This window comes from Giraffa tippelskirchi, chromosome 1, assembly GCF_054371585.1.
Source record: "Giraffa tippelskirchi isolate mGirTip1 chromosome 1, T2T-mGirTip1v1.2.pri, whole genome shotgun sequence".
NCBI classification, from domain to species: domain Eukaryota; kingdom Metazoa; phylum Chordata; class Mammalia; order Artiodactyla; family Giraffidae; genus Giraffa; species Giraffa tippelskirchi.
The window spans coordinates 19,431,405-19,456,749 of NC_137275.1; the positions used below are offsets into that span (position 1 = coordinate 19,431,405).

The window sequence follows — 25,345 nt, forward strand, 5'->3', positions numbered from 1 at the left end:
ATATCATATAATACTTGTCTTTGATTTACTTCACTGAGTCTAATATTGTCTATGTCTATCCATGTTGCTGCAAATGGCGTTATTTCATTGTTTTTTCATGGCTGAGTAATATTTCACTCTGTGTGTGTGTGTGTGTGTGTGTGTGTGTGTGTGTGTGTGTGTGTGTGTGTAAAACATCTTCTTAAGTCAGTTGTTTCTTGATGGCTCTTGGGTTGTTTCTATGTCCTGGCTTTTGTAAATAGTGCTGCTGTGAACATTGGGGTGCATGTGTCTTTTTGAGTTACAGTTTTCATTTTTTAGGGATATATACCTTGGATTGGTAGTAGATATATACCCTAGATCATATGGTAGCTATATTTTTAGTTTTTAAGGAACCTCAATACTATTCTCCTTACTGGCTGCAGCAGTTTACATTCCCACCAACAGTGTATGAGGGTTTGATTTTCTCCAAACTCTCTCTAGCATTGGTTATTAATATTTGCAGACTTTTTGAAGATGGTCATTTTGAGCAGTGTGAAGTTAGTCACTCAGTCGTTTCTGACTCTTTGCGACCGTACAGACTGTAGCCTGCCAGGCTCCTCTGTCCATGGAATTCTCCAGGCAAGAGGTGATACCTCATTGTAGTTTTGATTTGCATTTCTCTAATAATCAGTGTTTTGAGTACACTTTTGTGTATTTATTGGCCATCTGTGTGTCTTCTTTTGAGAAATATCTAGTTAGGCCTTCTGCCCACTTTTTGATTGGGTTGTTTGTCTCTTTGATACTGAATTCTATGAGCTATTTGTATATTTTGGATATTAACCCCTTGTTGGTCTCATGGTTTGCAACTATTTTCTCCCATTCAGTAGGCTGTCTTAGAAAAGACATATCTTGCTTATATTTTTATTCTTCCCTTTCTCTCCCAACAAATTCACAGCCTAATTAAAGGGAGAAGAAAATTCCCCAAGTTTTGTGTTTGAGAAGGAGAGAGGGATGACTGGTGAGAATAAGGAGATAAAAGAGAATAAAGAGGTGATTTTCTGGAAATTAAATCTGAGGATTAAAGAAATAAAAAATACAGAATGATGTATTAACAAATATTCATATATTTATTACACAAAATTAATATGTTGTAAATTGTCATGATTTGATCTTTTTAAAAAATGAACAATAGAAATTTATTTCTCACTTTTCTGGGGGCTGAAAATTTCAAGATCAAGGTGCTAGTAGGTTCAGTGTCTGGTGACAGTCCATTTCCTGGTTCATAGATGGTTGTCTTTTTGCTGTTTCCCCACTTGGCAGAAGGGGCAAGGGAGTTCTCTGAGGTCTGTCTCTCATTTTTTTTCTTTTTGAACTTTTCATTTCGTATTGGGGTGTAGCTGATTAACAATGTTATGATAGTTTCAGGTAACAGTGAAGGGACTCAGCTGTACATAAACATGTAAACTGTTCTCCCCAAAACTCCTCCTCTGATCCAGGCTGCCATGTAACATTGAGCAGAGTTCCATGTGCTATACAATAGATCCTTGTTGGTTATCTATTTTAAATGTGGCAGTGTGTACATGACTACCCCAAACTCCCTAACTATCCCTTCCCCCTGGTAACCATAAGTTTGTTTAGAAGTCTGTGAATCTCTTTCTGATTTGTAAGTAAGTTCATTTACGTAATTTCTTTTTAGATTCCACATATAAGGGATGTCATACGTTATTTCTCCTTCTCTGTCTGACTTACTTAATTCAGAATGACACTCTCTAGGTCCATCCAAATATGAAATAAAAGGTAGAGACAGAGCCCTTAGGATGTTCTCTTACCAAGACTGCAGAGCTCATCCTGTCTGCGCTCAGTGCTTGGCTGAATCACTAGCCACACAGCAGCTGGTCTTTGACATCAAAAATACCAAAGGCGTAAACGTGGACAGGATAGCATCCAATAAACAGGGTGATGAAATAAGTGTTGAAAGCAGAACAGATCTTCCTGGTATGTGGACATTTATTGTAATGGAGTCAGGAAGGTACAAATTGAAATCTAGATGGTGCAACTGCAGAGAACAAACCCTTGGGGAGTATAGCTCTCTCTCTGTTTCTCTTTTTTAAATAATGTAGACAGTAGCATTTTAAAAGCCTCTGAATCTATGGATGTTGAATGGCTTGTGTAAAGGGATTTGGAATTCATGATGAAATTTACAAGTAACTCCTCATTTCCCAAACAAGATTTCCTCTTCCTTCTGTGCTTCAGTAAACTTATTGCCAAATCACCTGAGTCAGAGAGCTGGAAATCTCCCCAGAATTCTCCTGATCTGAGGACACCCAGTTGCTTTAGCCTTCTACACAATCGTTCAGATCCATCCCTTTCTCTTCATGCTGGCTTCTCCAGTCCTTATCTGGAATCTCATAGGGTCTGGGTTAGACTGTTACAGAAGTCTCCTGAGTGGTCTTGATACCTTTCACCTTGGTGCCCTACCATCGGCCCCAACCCAGCTCAGAAGCAAGATTCACACCACCGCAGGTGAGGTCTTCCTAAAAGGCCATTCTGGCATATCATTCTTGAAAAGGAAAATCCATAGCAATTTCCCATTGCTCAATAAATTAACTCAAGAGACTCTGTGAGGCATTCTCGCTCTCCACATCCTGGCCTCTGACCTTCAGCTTCATGCAGCACCCTTCCCTCCCTGCCACACTTCACACTTCATGATTTAGTGATGCTCAACTGCTTGGATACCCCCACACCAACTATGTCACACTTTCTTGTCTTTGCTCATGCCTCTTCCTTGTCTTGAACTAAATCCATCTTTGCTCCTATTTCTTCAGCTGGCAAACTCCCACTCAGACTTTTTAAAAAATAGCCCTAGGGGGTTGAGCTAAATAAATAATAATAAATAATACAATTTTAAATTTATTTTATTTAAATTTTTATTTTTAAATATTTAAAAACTTTTATTTATTTTTTAAATTTATTTGTCTTTGGCGGCATCGGGTCTTAGTCACCACACGTGAGCTTCTGCTTAGTTGTGGTGCGAGGGCTTGGTAGTTGTGGGTATGGGCTTAGTTGCCCTGCGGCATGTAGGAGTGCAGTTCCCCGACCAGGGATCAAACCTGCCTCCCCTGCATTGGAAGACAGATTCTTAACCACTGGACCACCAGGGAAGTCCCTCCAACTCAAACTTTGAGGCTCAACATTGCGTCTTCTCCTTGAGGAAATCTTCCACAGTTTCTTCCAGCAGGTGTGGCTGTCTCTTTTTCTGTCTGCCCCTTATAATCTGATGTGAACTCTGAAGTGAAGTGAAGTGGAAGTGAAAGTTGCTCAGTCGTGTCTGACTCTTTGCGACCCCATGGACTGTAGCCTGCCAGGCTCTTCAGTCCATGGAATTCTCCAGGCCAGAATACTATAGTGAGTAGCATTCCCTTCTGTAGGGGATCTTCCCAACCCAGGGATCGAACCCAGGTCTCCTGCATTGCAGGTGGGTTCTTAACCATCTGAGCCACCAGGAAAGCCCAAGAATACTGGAGTGGGTAGCCTTTCCCTTCTCCAGCAGATCTTCCCGACCCAGGAATTGAACCAGAGTCTCCCGCATTGCAGGTGGATTCTTTACCAGCTCTACCAGGGAAGCGATGTGAACTCTAAATCCTATTAAACCCTGCATCCCAGCATTGAACACAGTACCTGACTTCATAAATGCTACTCTTCATAAATGTTTCTGAGTATTTGTTGAGTGCTGGCTCATTGCTTCTGGGAAAGAGGTTGAATGCAGAACACCGGGTGGGTGTTGAGACCTCGCTGTGTGTGGACTACAGGTTGCTGGATGGAGCTGGGGCATCTCCAGCACAGGTGTGTCACCTGCAGGGCTCTCTTCTTTAAAAAGGAGGCAGACAGTTGGGCACTAGTTAGGTTTTGAGTCTTTACTGAATCTCTGAGAGCCTCCTGGGCTCACACAGGCTAGATCACTGGAGTTGGGAGATGTTGTGGGAGCTAGTGTCGTTGGGTGAGTGGAAGGGAAAGATGGAGGTGGTGACTGGATGAATGCTGCAGGAGTGCCCAAGAACAGTAACACATTTTGCTTGGAAGGGACTGATGGGGAGTCATTTTCTTCCTCCTTCTCTTCATCTTCCTCTCCCACTCTTTCCTTTACTTCCCTTTTCATTTCTCTTTTTTCAATGTCCTCTGCCTCTTTCCTTCAGTTTTGGCAGACATGTTACATTTTATGTCCCAAAGAACCATTTACTAATAGTGGCACAGAGTAAGAAAGGTAGAGAAAAATCTGGAGAAGTGCAAAATAAATTTGGGCTTAAGAGGAGGGTTGAAATTAAAGAGATGACAAGTAAAGTGGTTCATTCATTAAGTTGGGCAGCACGAGCCTTAAAATCAATTGTAAATCAAGTACTTGCATTATGTGAGGCATGTCGCCTTGGTGCATAAATCAAGTCACATTATCGCCACTGAAATAGAGTACAAGTTCAAGATGCTGGGTTATGAACCCAAATAGGAAAATATATAGTGTTGGGTGATACGGCCTGATGCTGAGTGTCTCCCTCGACCCCGTCAGTCATGCATAAGATATTGAGTTTCTTTGGTCACTGGTGGATCAGAATTTGCATAAGGTATTCATGGCTTCTTGTGACTAGTTTGCAAGCTAAAGACTAATACTAAACTTTAGGGCATCTGCATCATCGGTAAAACTGCCAGTGCTGAAATTAAACCCCAGCAGAATTTTCATGCCGTTGAATTTACGGTGTCTTTGAAGGAGCTATTTTCTGTGTTTAGTTTAAAATATGTTCACAGGCTAGGCCATCATTTCAGCCTCTTTGCTCGTGCTTTCTCACAACACAGGCCTTTGACCTACATTACAAAAAGGTGCTTGCTTTGGTCTGGATTCTTGGGCCTTTCCACTCAGATCTACATGAGCAGGATACCAGAGAGTGGGTGCTGGGACTCTGCAGTTTGCTTTAAGGCCACCAGGGTTTTCTGCAGCAGGTCCACACGCAGAGCCTGCTGACTGTGCGTTATGAAAGGGATGCTTAGTGTCTGGTTTGCATGGACCAAAGTGATGAAACATCACATCAGCCCCAGATCACATTGGCTGGAAGATGTAGTGTGCTGTCAGCAGTTACAGATGATACCATTCGTGTCACACAGATAGGAAACCCGGTGACCCAGCAATGGGCAGGGGCTCCTAGGTAGCCATGGGAACCCTTCCCTGCTGAGATGACAAAGCAGTGGCTTGAACAGTGTCCATGACCCTGGAGGGGCCCCTGGCAGAGGGTCTTAATCACAATTGTATTTGGCTGCCTGACTCACACTTAGGAGGTTTTATTTTTTTCAAAGTGTAATCCCGACCTTGAACAAAATCACACAGGGAAGCAGTCTGTTTTGTAGGCTGTGAATTGCATCCAGACCGCAGCCAAATTTATCTGTGGCTCTGTACAGTTCCTGAGCCTTCAGCTAGCCAGCTCCTCTGCCACTGCAGGGAAGCAGATCTGCAGGAAAGCTTTGGGCCCAGATCCACCGGTATATCTTGCCGGTATCCACTGCCATATCTTGGTGCATGGAATACAAATTCATATTATGATACCCCTTCGTGTCATTCAGCCCATTTGATGGTATTGCAAAAAATATTTAAACATATTTTCCTGGTCTGAGCCACTCGCCTTCTGATAACTTAGGACATCCCTATATCTTTCTGTCTGTGTGTGTGTGCTAAATTGCTTTAGTCGTATCTGACTCTTTGCAACCCTGGACTACAGCCCGCCAGGCTCCTCTGTCCATGGGGATTCTCCAGGCAAGAACACTGGAGTAGTTGGTTTGCCGTGCTCTCCTCTAGGGGTTCTCAATGGACATGGGTTTGGGTAAACTCCGGGAGTTGGTGATGGACAGGGAGGCCTGGTGTCCTGCGATTCATGGAGTCGCAAAGAGTCAGACACGACTGAGTGACTGAACTGAAGTGAACATGTTGAATGAAGCTATGTAAAGACGTCTACATTTTAAAAAGTAAGTATAAATTATAGGAGTGGGAACCTGGAAAGGAATTTATTTGAATGAAGAACATGAAAGCTGTGATTCTCTTTCTCCTGTTCACAGTAATTCCTGATGTCCCTGCTGTTTTCAAGAGATTTTTCCCCATATTTTTTTACCTCTTTTAGGAATAACAGGTAATATTGCTTTACTGATCTAAGATACCGATTTCCTTCTTTTAATATGAACTGTGCACAGAAGAAGGACAAACAGCCTCTCCAAATCAGGGACTTAAACTGAACAGTTCTGGAGTCTAAAATTTACAAGAGGCCTTTATAATTAATACTCCTGACTCCAGGGACTTTCCTGGTGGTTCAGTGGTTAAGACTTTGCCTTCCAGTGCAGGAGTGCAGGCTCAATCCCTGTTTGGGGAGCTAGGATCCCACATTCTCTGTGGCCAAAAAGCCAAGATGTTAAACAGAAACAATATTGTAACAAATTCAATAAAGACTTTAAAAATGGTCCACATGAAAGAAAACTACTCCTGACTCTGAAACATTTTTTTTTTTATCCTTGGCCTCCCCTCCTCCCTTAAACTCACATATTATATGAGCCAACTTTTCCACAAAAATTCTTGATACATGTTATCGAACTAGAATGAAGTCAGTAAGGACACATTTTTTTTTCTCAATTCTTGTTTGTTATAAAATAATAAGAGAAATCACTTATGATCTTCCTGCCTTAACTAAATCAACTACTTGTCTCTGTGTTTCCTCAGATTGGAATATTTGTCTCATCTGAATGAAAGCCCCAGCTGAACTAGGGTAGTGCCATTTTATCTTATGTATTTTAAACTCTGACTTGGCTTGCCTTCTTGGTAGTCACTGCAGCTTGTCAAATGACTTCCTGAGGCTGATATCACTATGAAAACTTTGCATAGACTGTTCTTCTATTTTTCCTAAATAGAAGGAACTAGATAAAGCATGTGGACAGTTGAGACAAAGCCAAACTCTGGATAAGAGCACATGTTTTGACATAGTTTTTTTTTAAATATATTTATTTTTAATTGAAGGATCATTGTTTTACAATATTGTGTTGGTTTCTGCCATGCATCAACATGAATTAGCCATAGGTATACATATGTCCCCTCCCTCTTGAACCTCCCTCCCCCCTCCCACCTCTGCCTACTCCTCTAGGTTGTTGCTGAGCCCCAGTTTGAGTTCTCGGAGTCAGACAGCAAATTCCCACTTGCTGTCTACATATGGTAGTGTATATGTTTCCATACGATTTTTTAAAAATCAGATTTGGCTCTTTCTTATTTTAAAATTTATTATTTGTTGCTCTGGATCTTCATTGCTGCACGTGGGTTTTCTCTAGTTGTGATGAGGGGGGACTGCTCTTCGTTGCAGTGCATGGGCTTCTCATTGCGGTGGCTTCTCTAATTGTGGAGCAAGGCTCTAGGTGCATGGGCTTCAGTAGTTGCAGCACACGGGCTCAGTAGTTGTGGCACATGGGTCCAGCTGCTCTGCGGCATTTACGTAGATTTTTAGAAGAGCAGACTATACCTTGAGATGGGAAGAGGCCAGTGAACTCTCAGTTGGTCTCTGCTGTGTGTTCATGAGGAGGAAAGATGGCTGGAAGAGGGATTCTCAGGACAGCTCTACGGGGCCAGCAGCATGATAGCGGTTCCGTTTCCCATGTTTGCTTCTTTGAGTCTCTAGGCACTCTTGTGATGTAGATGGATAGGTAAGGTGGGTCACTAAACTTGTCTTCTATATGAGAAATTGATGCTCTGAATGTTGCTAAGTCTCATTCAGCAAATAAGCGTCAGAGTTGAAAATCAGACTTAGATCTTTTGATGATAAATTTTGCTCCTTTCCACACACCAGCTCCTGGAATAGTGCCTGTTATGTGTTCTTTCTGGAGCTATGAGCAGGCCAGCTAATCTCCTTTGTTGTGGGATGGTGTGAGGTATTTGCCTTTTCCTCGGTTTTGTTTTTGGTTTCTCCTCTTAATATTTTTTCAAGATGATTTCCCTACCATACTGTTACTTATGAGGTCCAAATTCTTGAATAAATATTAGAACTTTACCTGCCTGGAATTAATTCAAATAAAGTCATATCTTTGATATAAACATAAGTCAAAGTGAAGAGAAATCTGGAGCATATTCAAGGGTTTGGTTTTCATTCTTTGGCTACTTTAGATTTGGGATGTCTCTGACAGGAAGTAGGATGGAGGCCTCATGGAACTGCCAAAATATATAGTTTTTCTTTAAATTCTTCAAGGAGTAGGACTTGTGTTTCTTTTCTGTGGGAGGAAAAGACATTAAAGCAAATTGATTCTAAAGCTCCTTGGAAGGAAAGCTATTTCAAACCTAGACAGTGTATTAAAAAGCAGAGACATCACTTTGCTGTCAAAGGTCTATACAGTCACAGCTATAGTTTTTCCAGTACTCATGTACAGATGTGAGAGCTGGACAGTAAAGAAAGCAGAGCACCGAAGAATTGATGCTTTCAAATTGTGGTGCTGGGGAAGACTCTTGAGAGTCCCTGGGACAGCAAGGAGATCAAAACAGTCAGTCCTAAAGGAAATCAACCCTGGATATTCATTGGAATCTCCAATACTTTGGCCACCTGATGCAAAGAGCTGACTCATTGGAAAAGAGCCTGATGCTGGGAAAGATTGAGGGTAGGAGGAGAAAGAGGCGACAGAAGATGAGCTGGTTGGATGGCACCATGAGTTTGAGTAAGCTGCCGGAAATGGTGAAGGACAGGGAATCTTGGCGTGCTGCAGTCCATGGAGTCGCAAAGAGTCAGACACCACCTAGCGACTGAAGAGCAACAATTTTTTAGATAATTCTTTTTAAAACAATTCTTGATTGTACTTATTCACTACCATTATCTGCAATTATGAATTCCAAAAAGCTTTGAAAATCCTAATTTTTTCCCCATAAGTATGGTGCAGGCTTATTTGGTAGAAATACAAGGTCTACACTGAAATGTGACTGTTTCTAGTCTTTATTTATCCCATTTAATGTGGATATTTATGTGTTTTGCTGCAGAAGTATTAATACAAGTTGCTGCGAAGATCCTGTTTAGTGTATTACCTAAAGAATGGTTCAGTTCGGTTCAGTTCAGTCGCTCAGTCGTGTCTGACTCTTTGTGACCCTATGAATTGCAGCACGCCAGGCCTCCCTGTCCATCACCAACTCCCGGAGTTTACCCAAACCCATGTCCATCGAGTCAGTGATGCCATCCAACCATCTCATCCTCTGTCGTCCCCTTCTCCTCATGCCCCCAATCCTTCCCAGCATTAGGGTCTTTTCCAATGAGTCAACTCTTCGCATGAGGTGGCCAAAGTATTGGAGTTTCAGCTTCAACATCAGTCCTTCCAATGAACACCCAGGAGTGATCTCCTTTAGGATGGACTAGTTGGATCTCTTTGCAGTCCAAGAGACTCTCAAGAGTCTTCTCCAACACCACAGTTCAAAAGCATCAATTCCATGGCACTCAGCTTTCTTCACTGTCCAACTCTCTCATCCATACATGACCACCGGAAAAACCATAGCCTTGACTAGATGGACTTTTGTTGGCAAAGTAATGTCTCTGCTTTTAAATATGCTATCTAGGTTGGCCATAACCTTCCTTCCAAGGAGTAAGCATCTTTTAATTTCATGGCTGCAATCACCATCTGCAGTGATTTTGGAGCCGAAAAAGATAAAGTCAGCCACTGTTTCCACTGTTTCCCCATCTATTTCCCATGAAGTGATGGGACCAGATGCCATGATCTTAGTTTTCTGAATGTTGAGCTTTAAGCCAACTTTTTCACTCTCCTGTTTCACTTTCATCAAGAGGCTCTTTAGTTCTTCTTCACTTTCTGCCATAAGGGTGGTGTCATCTGCATATCTGAGGTTATTGATATTTCTCCCGGCAATCTTGATTCCAGCTTGTGCTTCTTCCATCCCACCGTTTCTCATGATGTACTCTGCATAGAAGTTAAATAAGCAGGGTGACAATATACAGCCTTGACGTACTCCTGTTCCTATTTGGAACCAGTCTGTTGTTCCATGTCCAGTTCTAACTGTTGCTTCCTGACCTGCATACAGGTTTCTCAAGAGGCAGGTCAGATGGTCTGATATTCCCATCTCTTGAAGAATTTTCCACAGTTTATTGTGATCCACACAGTCAAAGGCTTTGGCATAGTCAATAAAGCAGAAATAGATGTTTTTTCTGGAACTCTCTTGCTTTTTCGATGATCCAGCAGATATTGGCAATTTGATCTCTGGGTCCTCTGCCTTTTCTAAAACCAGCTTGAACATCTGGAAGTTCACGGTTCACGTATTGCTGAAGCCTAGCTTGGAGAATTTTAAGCATTACTTTACTAGCGTGTGAGATGAGTGCAATTGTGCAGTAGTTTGAGCATTCTTTGGCATTGCCTTTCTTTGGGATTGGGATGAAAACTGACCTTTTCCAGTCCTGTGGCCACTGCTGAGTTTTCCAAATTTGCTGGCATATCGAGTGCAGCACTTTCACAGCATCATCTTTCAGAATTTGAAATAGCTCAACTGGAATTCCATCACCTTCACCAGCTTTGTTCGTAGTGATGCTTTCTAAGGCCCACTTGACTTCACATTCCAGGATGTCTGTCTCTAGGTGAGTTATCACACCATCGTGATTATCTGGGTCATGAAGATCTTTTTTGTACAGTTCTTCTGTGTATTCTTGCTGTATTCTTGCCACCTCTTCTTAATATCTTCTGCTTCTGTTAGGTCCCTACCATTTCTGTCCTTTATCGAGCCCTTCTTTGCATTAAATGTTCCCTTGGTATCTCTAATTTTCTTGAAGAGATCTCTAGTCTTTCCCAATCTGTTGTTTTCCTCTATTTCTTTGCACTGATCTCTGAGGAAAGCTTTCTTATCTCTCTTTGCTATTCTTTGGAACTCTGCATTCAGATGGGAATATCTTTCCTTTTCTCCTTTGCTTTTCGCTTCTCTTCTCTTCCCAGCTATCTGTAAGGCCTCCTCAGTTAGCCATTTTGCTTTTTTGCATTTCTTTTCCATGGGGATGGTCTTGATCCCTGTCTCCTGTACAATGTCACAAACCTCTGTTCATAGTTCATCAGGCACTCTGTCTATCAGATCTAGTCCCTTAAATCTATTTGTCACTTCTACTGTATACTCATAAGGGATTTGATCTAGGTCATACCTGAATGGACTAGTGGTTTTCCCTACTTTCTTCAATTTAAGTCTGAATTTGGCAATAAGGAGTTCATGATCTGAGCTACAGTCTGCTCCCAGTCTTGTTTTTGCTGACTGTATAGAGCTTCTCCATCTTTGGCTGCAAAGAATATAATCAATCTGATTTCAGTGTTGACCATCTGGTGATGTCTAAGTGTAGAGTCTTCTCTTGTGTTTTTGGAAGAGGGTCTTTGTTTTGACCAGTGCGTTCTGTTGGCAAAACTCTATTAGCCTTTGTCCTGCTTCATTCTGTACTCCAAGGCCAAATTTGCTTGTTATGCCAGGTGTTTCCTGACTTCCTACTTTTGCATTCCAGTTCCCTATAATGAAAAGGACATCTTTTTTGGGTGTTAGTTCTAAAAGGTCTTGTAAGTCTTCATAGAACCGTTCAACTTCAGCTTCTTCAGCGTTACTGGTCGGGGCATAGACTTGGATTACTGTGATATTGAATGGTTTGCCTTGGAAACGAACAGAGATCATTCTGTCGTTTTTGAGACTGCATCCAAGTACTGCATTTCAGACTCTTTTGTTGACCATGATGGCTACTCCATTTCTTCTAAGGAATTCTTGCCCACAGTAGTAGATATAATGATCATCTGAGTTAAATTCACCCATTCCAGTCCATCTTAGTTCGCTGATTCCTAGAATGTTGACATTCACTCTTGCCATCTCCTGTTTGACCACTTCCAATATGCCTTGGTTCATGAATCTAACATTCCAGGTTCCTATGCATTATTGCTCTTTACAGCATCGGACTTTGCTTCTATCACCAGTCACATCCACAGCTGGGTATTGTTTTTGCTTTGGCTCCATCCCATCATTCTTTCTGGAGTTGTTTCTCCACTGATCTCCAGTAGCATATTGGGCACCTAGTGACCTGGGGAGTTCATCTTTCAGTGTCCTATCTTTTTGCCTTTTCATACTGTTCATGGGATTCTCAAGGCAAGAATACTGAAGTGGTTTGCCATGCCCTTCTCCAGTGGACCACATTCTGTCAGTATGTGTTACACCATAACATATGAAAAATTCAGATCCTGAAATGCATTTAGCCTCAAAGCGTTCAGAGAAGGGACTGTCAACCTCTTCTTAAGAAGAGAGGGGAGGTGTGTGACTAAACACAAAATAAGGAAGAAACATAAGCGGTTGGTACAGGACCTTTCACCCACATTGATGTCCCAACTGATACAGAATGACGCGTCTCAGTCTCCATCCCCTTCAACTCATGCACTCCTGTGTGATCGATTTTCTCTGGCAAACAAAATGTGAGCAGGAGAGGAGAGGTGAGTAATTTCTAGGCAAAGCTTTAAGAGCCAACATATAGCTCTTCATTCTTTTTCTTCTTCTGCCAAAGCTCAGTAGGGCTCTGTGTGAAGGCTGGGATCTATCAGCTTGGATTTCCCGTGAAGCCTGGCATGGAGCTGTGACTGCCCAGTGCTGGAGATGTCATGTGAATGAGAAAGAAACCTTTGTTTTGAAGTCCTTACAGTCTGTTTTGAAGTCTCACTTAGTCTGTCTTCACTGACGCATGTAAAATCAATGCTCTTTGGGATGGAGCCATCCATTAATGTAACATCTGTGGGCACCAACACAGCTAATGACCAACAGTCCAGTGTCCTCTAGGGGTCTGTAGTCCAGTTTACACAGATAAATAGTGAAGAAGTCAGGTCTGGGCTGTAGCACTGCCGTGCCCTCTCCTCCACCCCAGTGTTGGTTTCCATGTTTCTACCCAAGGCCAGATGTCTCCTGACTTTATATATCCAAACACATGCTTGGATATTACTGCACACTTTTTGTTACTTTACTGGATTTAACAAATTACATAATTCCTGCTTATTATTATAAATTAAGCAACATGAAAATATATAAAGAAAAAATTTATTCTCTCTTCCTCTCTCTCCTTCCAATGGTGTGTATCCTTCTATAGATTTTTATGTGCTAGGCAAATATATATATATATATATATTTTTTTCCCCAACATCCATCTATTTATTTATTTATTTGGCTGTGTTGGGTCTTAGTTGTGGCGCATAGGATCTTCAGTTGTGGCATGTGAACTCCAGTTGTGGCATGTAGGATCCAGTTCCCTGACTAGGGATTGAACCTGGGCCCCCTGCATTGGGAGCATGGAGTCCTAGTCACTGGACCCTCAGGAAGGCCCTAGGGAAATATATTTAGATGCATAGGGTCATTTAAAAATATTATCCTCCCTTGAACGTTACTCTGCCAAGGCGTGCATGCTAAGTCGCTTCAGTCTTGTCAGATCCACATCTCTTTATGTCTCCTGCATTGGCAGGTGGGTTCTTTACCACTAGCACCACCTGGGAAGCCCACTCTGCTGAGGACATCTGTGCAATTCATTTATCAGCTCTAACTAGACACTTAACTCTTTTAATCATTAATAGCTTCTTTTGTGAATGCTTGCTGTGTGCTTAGCCGCTTAGTCGTGTCTGACTCTTTGCGACCCCATGGACTGTAGCCTGTCAGGCTGCTCTGTCCATGGGATTCTCCAGGCAAGAATACTGGAGTGGGTTGCTATGCCCTCCTCCAGGGGATCTTCCCGACCCGAGGATTGAACCCAGGTCTCCCACATTGAAGGCGGATTCTTTACTGTCTGAGCCCCAATGTCCAAATCACTCTTGTGAATACTTTATTAAATCCCTTTTGTGAACCCTGTAAGGTAGATACTGTTATCATCAACTTCTGCCGTTTGAGAAAATTGAAACCTTGAAACATTGAGTCATTTGTGAATGTCACATAGATTAGGACGTGGTGGAGTGAGAAACCCAGGCAGCCTGACTTCATGCTCCATTCTTTGAACCTCCAAGTTATATCACTTCTGTGGTTGCATAGTAGTCTGTGAATGAATGGACTATCATTTATTCAAGCATTTCCCTGTTGATGGAGATCTAGGTGGTTTCCTGTTTTCCTCTTTTGATTTTGCCCCCACGAACAGTGTTGAAGTAGACAACAACATGTGGATGCTCTTTTTTCCTGTTGAAAGAGTACCACGTCAGTTTCTTCCTGGGCCTCGTTTGGGACATCACTGCCAGCTCTGGCAGTTGGGTTCTGGTGAGGCAGGGGTTATCATAATTCCTATTCCAGTGACCAGTTAGGAATTCTTGCTTCTCCAGTTCCTCTGAATCCCCTACATGTCTCTCTAGTCCTGGGCAGAGAGGAGAGAGGCCTGTTTAAGTCAATGCAGCTTACATATAGAAACAGGGGGAAGTGAACTGTAAGGGACTGTGTTCTCCTAGATGTGTCAGATGCAATCACACAGCATAGATTTATGAAGCAGAGTGAAATATTTGTTTTGATTGCTCGCTGATTAAGAATACAGTCTAATGCACAATCTTGACAGACATCTAGGGCAACTACCCTTACTTGAGAATCTGGGTCAGAGGTGCCCAACTTCTTCTAATTCAGCAGTCTCATTTCATTAAAGGATTATGCAAAGAAACCTCAGTTGGGTCTGTGCAATTGGCCGCTTCATCTTCAGTATTTAATATTGCAGGAGCCCCAGCGGTCGCCAGTGTTATTATCTGTCAGTTTGTAACGTCTTCTTCGTTGTTCAGTATAGAGTTTGGAAAAGCCGTCGGTTGGGTACCTTATGAAAAATGAACGTACCCTATGAAAAGTGGACGTGTAATTTGATCCTAGAATAATTTGCGAAGCTATTCGGGGTAAGGTGTGAGACAGAGCCCCACATGTTGGAGATGCTTATAAGTGCAGTTTTGCAAAAACCTGAACATTATTTAAAAGGAAATGGTTAAAAGTCTTGAGAGGTTTGTTTTAAAAATTTAATCTAGAAGCACTGCAGGGTAAGTGTTTATCAACAGATTGCTGTAATATGCTACTGCATGAAAATTGGACAGTAAAGCACATTTGGCTATTTTAAGTTAAATTATCCAGTGAAATGCATTGGTGAAAGTCATAGCATAAATTGGGAAATCTAGTGTTTGTGCCTGAATAGTGTATTTTTGTGTGAGGTAGAAGGTAGGGGTAGATAACCATGTGTGCTGGGCTAAGTTGCTTCAGTTGTGTCCAACTCTTTGCGACCCCATGGACTGTAGTCCGCCAGGCTCCTCTGTCCATGGGATTCTCCAGGAAGAATAGTGGAGTGGGTTGCCATGCCCTCCTCCAGGGGATCTTCCCAACCCAGGGATCGAGCCTGAGTCTCTTAGGTCTCCTGCTTTGGCAAGTGGGTTCTTTACCACTAGTGCCACCTGGGAAGCCCTAGATAAGCATATGATCTCCTTATTTATTTATTTTTTAGTACAATGTTGGCTTTAGGGTAACCAGTTGTTAGTCTATACAGTCTATGTTTGAAAGATATGCTTTCAAGATCTTAAAAATTAATGATTACAAAAGTAAGAACTTCTACTTTCGGAAGCAAAGCATCGAATCGTCTCTGTCTTGAAGTGTCAGTGTGCCTATTTCTCGCCTCAGCAGCCATCTCCATTTCTGTTTACTCAGGAGCATGTAATCGAAAATCTCCCTTGTAGGTATCCAGGATGCAGGCGTCAGTCCATTCTTTACTCTGTTCATCAAGGGTGGGAAATGTGACAGATATTTTATTTATTTATAAATACTTATGTGACAGATATTTTATTTATTTATTAATATTTATGAATACATATTTATAAAATGTTTATTTTTTAAAGACTTTTTGATGTAGGCCATTTTAAAAAGTATTTTATCGAATTTATTACAATAAACTGCTTCTGTTTTATTTGGTCCTGAGACATGTAGGATCTTAGCTGCCCGACCAGGAATGGAACCCACACCCCCTCCACTGGGAGGAGAAATCTTCACCACTGGACCACCAGGGAAGTCCTGATAGATGTTTTAACCAACCCACATTATCTTGAATACAGTAAGTCCCCAACATGTGAACCTTCAAGTTTCAAACTTTCCAAGATGCGAACGTTCGTGTGTCCAATCACGTGAGTTCACGTGTTTGGTGTACACATGTGTGTGCATCCTCTACAAGTGCTTGTGCTTTTGTGCACTTCACTGTATGATACTTGTATAGAGTATGATAGTTCAATATCTTTATTTCAAGTCCAGGATGTCCAGAAGCAACTGTAAAAGCAGCAGTGATGGAACTGGCACTGCCTAGAAGTGCTAAGCAAGAATGATTGTGTACCTAGGCTAACCTTTTCGGATCTCTGAACAAATTGGACTTACTAACGCGCTTGGAACTTGTTCATGTGTGGGGGACTTACTCTTCACCAGCGAGAGCCCGTTTCTATAACCATGGTGCTAAGATGCTGCTGATTTCACCAAAAGAATTCCATTTCTGACATTCTTTATACTCATGAGCAAAAGCACAGCTAAGGACCAAGAAATGAACACCTGGAGTGCAAGTAGCTGCAGTGTCTCTGGTGTGTGGTCTTCCACCCCCTGATTGCGGGGTCCTGGTTAGAACAACTGGCTGCCCCCTTGAGTAAAGCCGAAACCAGCTAACACATTCTTGGGTACCGTTGTCTACACTGAAGATTTTAAAGTTAAGCTGTGGACATTTATCTGTGATGGACTTATGTAAGCCCTTGCACTCAGCTGCTCTCCATCTGTTCCTTTCTATAATATATTCATTCAGATTTGCCTTTGGCCATGTGCTTATTCCCCTTTCTAGCTCAGCTCCTGCCCCCGTTCATGCATGATGACAGTTCCCCCTTTATACATAAGTATATGAAAAAGTATGGTTACTTTTTTGAGTGATCATTTAGGTTACTTTATTTACTATTGCCATTGTGCTAAATGAAATGTTTTCACCTGAATGATTTAAAGCTTTGCCAAAAGAGGGGGAAAAAAATGGCAAGTTTCCCCTTGGTGTGAAATGAGTGTCTTCCACCTTCATCCTTTGTGCCTCTGCTTCCTTGCACCTGTAAAGTGAGGAATTTGGACCAGAATAGCTACTCTTTCCCTGGGAGCTCTGATAATCTGGATGTCTGTCTCCGCAATTACACCTTAGTCTTGGACTGCAGCACCCTGTGAGGCAAGTCCATGAAACAGGGCTTGTGCCTTGGGTGTGGGTCTTTCTGCTTATGGTGATGACTCAGAGGACTCCAGGCATCACTGTTTGATAATCTAGCCATCTCTGTTCCTGACATGACTAACAGATAGGTATGGTGATGATGCAGAAACTGTACCCTAGGTGAGTCATCCTTTAGACCAGGAAGTACATCATGAGGGGAATCCATGCTCTTCAACTGCCTGGCTTTAGTTTTGTTGTAGTCATTTATCAAATAAGCATGAACAGTGTAGCACGTCTTCCCATCTTTCCCTTTAAATTGAGTTCTGCTCCCTCAGCAGGTAGTATAATTTTTTCCAAGGCAGCAAAGTTTTGATCCCTGGGTCAGGAAGATCCCCTGGAGAAGGAAATGGCAACACACTCCAGTATTCTTGCCTGGAAAATTCCATAGATAGAGGAACGTATCGGGCTACAGTCCATGGGGTCGCAAAGAGTCAGACACGACAGAGACTAAACAGCAACAACGAAACACTCTTTGCCTCTGAATATCCAGTGTTGTCTTTGAAGGAATAATGGGCTGGTGTTGATGTCTGTGTCTAATTGTGTTTAAATATTATTTTATAACAGACTTTTGTTTCAATGTCCATTTAGTGTTTAGTGGTGGAGTTATTTGTCCTCACAGACAATTTCAGTAGACAGAAACTTGAAAGAAGATTTTATAGATATCAATATTTATTCAATATATGGTGCCAATTGACTGAATTCAAGGAAGGTACAGCTCCCTTGGCTGATATTCTGGTAAAATGACTCCTATTTTGTTCATTTGTGGCTGTTTCTATCTGTTGTTTTTCTCTCATCTTCAGTTCTTACGCCTTTGCTCATCTCCGAAAGAGAACAGTTTAGCTCATGAGCTTGCTGTCCCCTAGGAAATATGAGGCAAGAGGATTGGCAGAAATTGCTGCTTTTTTAGCTCAATTTTTTTTTTTTTCCTGGCTAGTTTAGTTCAACTCTGCTTTTTCTTTCTCTCATTGAGCCGTTAGGTCAAGCAGAAAAAAAAAACCAAGCAAACTTACAGTCATATTTTGATTATTGTTAATTAATCAGAGGGCTTCCCTGGTGGTTCAGGTGGTAAAGAATCCGCCTGCAATGCTGGAGACCTGGGTTCGATCCCTGGGATGGGAAGATCCCCTGGAAGAGGGCATGGCTACTCTCTCCAGTATTCTTGCCTGGAGAATCCCTATGGACAGAGGGTCCTGGCAGGCTACAGTCCATGGGGTCGAAAAGAGTTGAACACAACTAAGTGACTAAGCCTGGTAGCTCAGACGATGAAGCGTCTGCCTACAATGCGGGAGACCCGGCTTTGATCCCTGGGTCAGGAAGATCCCCTGGAGAAGGAAATAGCAACCCACTCCAGTATTCATGCCTGGAAAATCCCATGGACTGAGGAGCCTGCAGGGCTACAGTCCATGGGGTCGCAAAGAGTCAGACACAACTGAGTGACTTCACTTTCACTTTTCAAGTGACTAAGCAATCAGAAGGTAAAACATTAAGGATAAAATATTATTTTTAATAGTCCTAGCAAATGTGATTTATTATTATGTTCGAAGCCAAATTTTATCTACCTCTAATCCCTAACCTCATCCTTAGGACTAATATACCTTTCTTTGCATTTTCACACTGACCCTGGAGAAATCTCATGACACCACGATCCTCACTTAAATTCATGTTTGGTCCATCTGTTTCTTTTTTTAAGGTCCACTCCTCCACCTTGTTCTGTGCCCTGGGAGTTGGATGTCTTCACCAGCATAACTTACTCTCTAGCTCAAAGTGGGCTTGGCCGATGGGAGCCTTGGCGGCTATGAGAGGGAGAGGAGACTGAGTCCTGTGTGTTCATCACCCTTCCTGTCTCTTTGTAGGGCTTGTTCTGAACTGTCTTATATTTTCTCTAACACGTTCCTCCCCACACAGCCTCTATGTTTCCAAATTCCAAAGCTACACTGCCCCTTCAGGCTTTTGGGTGCTAACAGGAACTACTGATACCAACTCTGCATTGTCCCTTGGGGTTCACTATCCCCTGCCTGCCTCGTTGTGGACAAGACCTTTATGAAAGTTTCCCTGTGGTATTAAGTTGGAATGTGCCATCTGTTTTTATGCTGGAGCCCTGGTGGATAGAATAATTTAATGAGTGCTTATATTACTGGCAGGTAGTGTGGTATAATGGTCGTCTTCCTTGTGGCATCAGACGGAGCTAGGCTTGAACACACGCCCATCACTTGTTAACTCAGAGAAGAGATTATTTAACCCCTCTAAAACTTAGTTTTCTCTAATCTATTTACTTAATTTATTTGGACTGTGCTGGGTCTTAGTTGTGGCATGTGGGATCTAGTTTCCTGACCAGGGATTGAACCCAGGCCCCCTGCACTGGAAGAGTGGAATCTTAGCCACTGAACTACCAGGGAAGTCCCAGTTTTCTCTAATTTAAAGTGAGGATAAGATTATCTACTTCACAGAATTGTTATAAGAATATGTATGAATACTCAAAAATGTCAACTATTATATATAATTATATGCAGTAACATTAGAGCAATATACAGTACTATATATTATGCCATAATATATGATAATATAATAATATTTTATGTAATAGCATTATATATAATATTTTGGTTTCCCCTCAATTTATACTGCTTCATTTCTTCACAGGTAAGGTGTGAGCAATTACAAGCTAGTCATTTTTCGTTCCTCTTCACCTTATGCTGTTGATCTTGTGATTCAAGTTATGTGGGCTGCCTCTTCCCTTGTGCCGCACGAACTCCAGCTTATCTAAATGGTGGTTTGCTTCCCACAGAGGGCCCTGGCTGCTCTGCTAATCTTTCTTCAAGTCTGTGGAATTTTCACATGACCTTTCTTCAGAGGTAAGTGCTAAACGTGAGAGTCCCTGGTGAAGTGTGAGTCTTTTGCTTATGTGTTAACCCTAAGCACGGACTGCTTTTCTGCACAGGAGCCAGGCGTCACTGGGTAATCCCATGCTTTAGAGGATAGCCATTTTTTGTTTCTACCTTCTTTAAACAATATCTCTAAAATGTTCTAAGAGCACTGGCTAAGCCCAGAGAGGTGGTGCAAGGATTAGCTAATTGATTATTTTAAATGCTTTGAAACTGGCAGAGAGTTTAGCAAGAAGGACAGGCTAAATAATGTTTGCAGGCTTGATAGGAGTACGAAGTGTACCAATAGGCCCTTCCCATTTGCTTTGTTATCTAGTAGAACTTGCCTATTGTATAACATGTCCCATTAAAATGAGTTATATATGTTATTGCAGTTAAAACATGACCTGGGGGGATGCTTTAAGATAAAGAGAAGTGTTCGGGAGGATATACAAACCTTTTGTCAAATGGAGTTGCAGTTACTGAAACCACTTGGGATTTTCTTACTTGAAGGAAGTCCTAGGAGGCACAATTAGTTGCATTTGTTTTCTCAGGGCCTGTTCTGTGTCAGGTCTGAATTGATCACCATGGTTATGAGCCTTGAAGGCCCATAGACTAGAAGAGGAGCAGGTATACACATAGTCAGAACCCTTTGATAGTATGTGATAGGGGCTAAGATGGATGAATATACAAGGTACAGTGACAAAAATCAAGTGGTAATTAGCTCAACCTGGAGGAAATCATCGAAGATGCATCATGGAAGAGAGGCTTGGATTGGTCTTTAAGGGTAAGAGAAGTTTGCCAAGTGGTAAAGGGATGAAGGACATTTCAGACACAGGGAACAGCATATGAAGAGCCTCTCCTCCTCTCTCCCTGTTTCATTCAAACATCTCTAAGAGTCCCTGCTTCTTCAGTATCCTGCTTTATCTTATTCTTTGCTCATAGTAGATATTCAGTTAATTCTTATAAATGAGTAGAATGGATGGTAGGATTATAGACAGTGCTTTCAATTTTATTCATTAGGTTTTTCCTTATTTTCTGAATTTTCTAGAACAAATATGTCTTTATTTTGTAACCAGAATATTCTAGAATATTTGGGGAATGGTTATCAGAGTCCATGGCTGCACTGGACTGGGAGATGAGAGGAGTCAAAGAACTTTTGGCCAGTTGTTAACCTGGTGGGGCAGAGGCTTGAGATGGTGGGAGGTATCACTGGAGATGAAGCTGAAGTGAGAGGTTGGGGCTCAGAACTTTCCACTTTCTGTTGTAGACCATGTAGGCCATGAGAAACCACTGAGATTTTATTAGGCAGGAAGTCTGTGTTGAGTCCTCTGGTGATGCTGTAGAGCATGAACTGGCTGTGGGAGGGACTGGAGACAAAGGACCAGTTGTGACACTTTTATAATCCAGGTAGAAAAGTATTGAAGCTTCTCATGTTTGGGGAGTTGGGGAAAAGATAACGCATTTCATTTTAGATATAAGTGTACAATTTGTAGTGTCTGTGTGGTAGTCTGTAGGAAGGGTGGGAACTGCCTGGGGAGAGGAATCAGTGCCTAAATCATGGCTGACACCAGAGACTTTGGACAGCATAGTCACAAAAGCAAGAGAAAAATGAAAGCAAATGGTGTTGTGAAAATCATGAGAGGAGAGAAAGGAGAGGTGGTTCTGAAATGAGCAAATTATCTAGTCAGGAAGTAGAGTATTTTCCTTTCTCCAGACATTCCTCTTCTTCCCTGCCTTCAGGTTTCTGCTCAAAAGACGTTTCTTCAGAGACACCTTCCCAAACCACCTAAATAAAACAGCACCCTTCATCACTCCCAGCCACCTTCCATGAGCACTGTTTCGTAATGTAGCCTTTATTATTATTCAGGTATAATGAGGATCAGGAAGTGAGTGCCATTGAAAAGGTAATTTGTTATCCATAGTTTCTGAGGAGGGGCGGGGCATGCCATGCCTTGCAAGGCCGCATGGGGGAATCACTGGGGCCAGTCAGGACTTGGAGGGCAAGAGTCTTTTTTTTTTTTTTAATTTTATGTTGGGTTTTAGCTGATTAACAATGTTGTGATAGTTTCAGGTGAACAGCGAAGGGACTCAGCCATACATATGTATGTATCCATTCTCCCCCAAACTCCCGTCCCATCCAGGCTGCCACATAACACTGAACAGAGTTCCATGTGCTATATAGTAGGTCTTTGTCGGTTTTCCATTTTAAATATGGTAGGCAAAAGTCTTTATAGTGGTTTCCATGCAACAGAATAGGTGAGGCAGGATAAGCAGGCTTAGGATGGCTAGTTTTTCTGTTGTTGTTTTAATTTTGGCTCTGATAGGTCTTCATTGCTGTGTGTGGGCTTTCTCTAATTGCCTTGTGTGGACTTGGTTGTCCCGAGCCATGTGGGATCACAGTTCCCGACCAGGGATCAAGCCCACATGCTCTGCGTTGAAAGCTCGGAGCCTTAGCCACTGGACCACCTGGGAAGTCCCCTGGGATTGGCGAGTTTGAGTAGTTCCTGTGGACCCTTGGGAAGAAGGGCTGTGCCTTATGGTCTAGTACCTGCCCCTAGGTGGTTAGGGCAGGAGCTAGGGACCTGAGTGAAGTGGTTGGGATGGGCTTGGGTTGGTTGGTTCATATAGGAAAGACTTGCTGGAGAGGTGAGTTGTTTACTATCTCTAGGAGTTACCCTCAAAGAAGAACAGCCCTGGGAGGGCAATGAAAACCTCAGAATAAAAAGCCATGTTCAATAGGAGCACCACTTGACATTACGCTCATGTTCGTGTGTTTGCAGGGCAGCGCCAGGCCTGGGATTAGGGTGCGGTGAACGAGGCTTTCACCTCAGGCACAAAGTGTAAGGGGTAGGTGCCAAAAAATTCAGTAATTGAGTTGAATAATATGTTAATATGGAAAAAGTCAAAGTGGACACAAAAATATACATGATGAATAAAAATACCAAGATTGTAAATAAAGACAGGATCAATCAGTGCTGAGTCATGTTGGAGCCTGAAACAAAAGAAAAAGGAATCAGTAATATGGATCCTCTCTGTTTGATTTTTAAAACTGTTGCATTAAAATTATCAAACCTTAAAAAGGAAGGTAATTCTGACACATGTTACAACATGAATGAACCTTGAGGTGAAGTCACAAAAAGACATACTGTATGATTCACTTGCATAAAACACTTAGAGCAGTCAAAATCATAGAGATACAAAGTAGAATGGTGGCCATCAGGGGCTGGGGTGAGGACTGGGGAGTTAGTGTTTAATGGGTATAGAGCTTCAGTTTGGGAAGATGAGAAGAGTTTTGGAGATGGGCGCTGGTGATGGTTGTACAATATTATGAATGTATTTGATGCCACTGAACCATGCACTTAAAATTGGTTAAGATGGTAGATTTTATGTAACTGTATATATATTTTGGAGTGTGACAAAAATAAACCATTATTTGCTTAAGCCACTGTATTCTGTGATTTGCAGCCAAACATATCTTCACTGATACAGTTCTTCTTCTCATTAAATGAAATGGTCCCAAACCAATGATGAGTGGAAAAGTCACACTTCCTCTGAAGAAGAACAGCCAAACCTCAGCTCCTGATCCCTCTCCCTCTTCTTCCCAACCCCCAGCTCCTCCCACAGTGCTCCACAGGCTCGAGAGGACGGTGAGGCCAATGCAAAATGTAAAGGGGTGCCAACAACTCAGTAATCAAATAAGAACTACTGTAATGCAATAGTGATTTTTCACATTTTTTTTTTTTACCGTAGTAAAACCCACACGGTGTTGTTGTTTAGTTGCTAAGTAATAGCCGACCCTTTTGGACTCCATGGACCGTAGCCTGCCAGGCTCCTCTGTCCATGGGATCCTCCTGGCAAGAATACTGGAGTGGGTTACTATTCCCTTCTCCAGGGAATCTTCCCGACCCAGAGATCTGAACCCATGTCTCTTGCATTTCAGGTGGATTCTTTAAGGCTGAGCCACCAGGGAAGTTCCAAAATATACATACAATAATATAAAATCTACCATCTTAACCATTTTTAATCTCTGGTGGCTCAGTGGTAAAGAATCTGCCTGCAATGCAGGAGACCGGGGTTCAATCCCTGGGTTGGGAAGATCCCCTGGAGAAGAAAATGGCAACCCCCTGCAGTGGTCTTGCCTGGAGAATCCCATGGACAGAGGAGCCTGGCAGACTACAGTCCATGGGGTCACAAAGAGTTGGACATGACTGAGGGATAATGCGCGCGCGCACACACACACACACACTTAACACACACTCACTGCTTAAGAAACAATTCAGAATTTGTGTGGTGCTCTCTATTGCTTCAATAATTCAATAAAATTAAAATCATACTTAAAATTCAAAATTAAAGTTTGCTTACATTCTCATAAGGGCATTTCTAGGTTTATAAAATAAATGTATCTTTTGAGGGTCTGAAAGATGATTGTGGATGAGGGTGAAATTCACGTACAGTCTGGATCAGCTGATTTGAGAGTGTGGTTGTGTGTTTTTGAATGTCCTGGCTTTTCTTGGTTGCGGCACCTGCTTCCACAGGTTCTCCCTGGTGTCCCCTAGAGGCTTCTTCCAGGATCTCTTCAACATAGTTTAATAATTCTTGGCATAAATATTTGTTGGATAATCAAAAGCCTGAGCAGCAAGTTTCTCTAATCTTATAGAAGACTCTCAACATTTCTGAAGATCGTCACAGGAGATATTCAAGAATCCCAAATTTGCAAACAACTCTGTAGCATATAATTCCCCCATAAAATGGATGTTTTGCCCACTGGTTGAAACAGGCACTGAAACAGTGTCAGAAGACCCCCTCCTCCCAGTTTCATATCGAGCAAACTGTGGACTCTTTCAAGTCCTAGATCCAAGTTCATTTCCAAATTTAACATTCTGCTATATGTTGTTTGTTGTTGCTGTTCAGTCATTAAGTTGTGTCTGACTCTTTGCGACCCCATGGACTTCAGCACGCCAGGTTTCCCTGTCCTTCACCATCTCCCGGAGTTTGCTCAAACTCATGTCCACTGAGTCAGTGATGCCATCCAACCATCTCATCCTCTGCTGTCCCCTTCTCCTTTTGCCTTCAATCTTTCCCAGCATCAGGGTCTTTTCCAATGAGTTGGTTCTTCGTATCAGGTGGCCAAAGTATTAGAGGTTCAACTTCAGAAACAACATATCCAGAATTCTCCTTTGGAATCTAAAACATATCCAAAATTCCCATGGGAAGTCAGGCTTCATTCCAGTTCCTCTAAGGAATCTCCAGGGAATTACAAATTATGCTCCAAGTGCAAGGTCT

General features: G+C 42.2%; 1 protein-coding gene across 1 annotated transcript in view; it reads left to right on the plus strand.

The window, feature by feature from the left end:
- Nucleotides 1-25,345, plus strand: part of LOC145515391 (uncharacterized) — a 674,380-nt gene that overhangs the window by 136,421 nt on the left and 512,614 nt on the right. The window contains exon 4 of the mRNA XM_081515667.1: nucleotides 19,839-20,050. The gene's annotated coding sequence lies outside the window, so the exon portion shown is untranslated. The remainder of the gene's footprint in view (nucleotides 1-19,838; nucleotides 20,051-25,345) is intronic.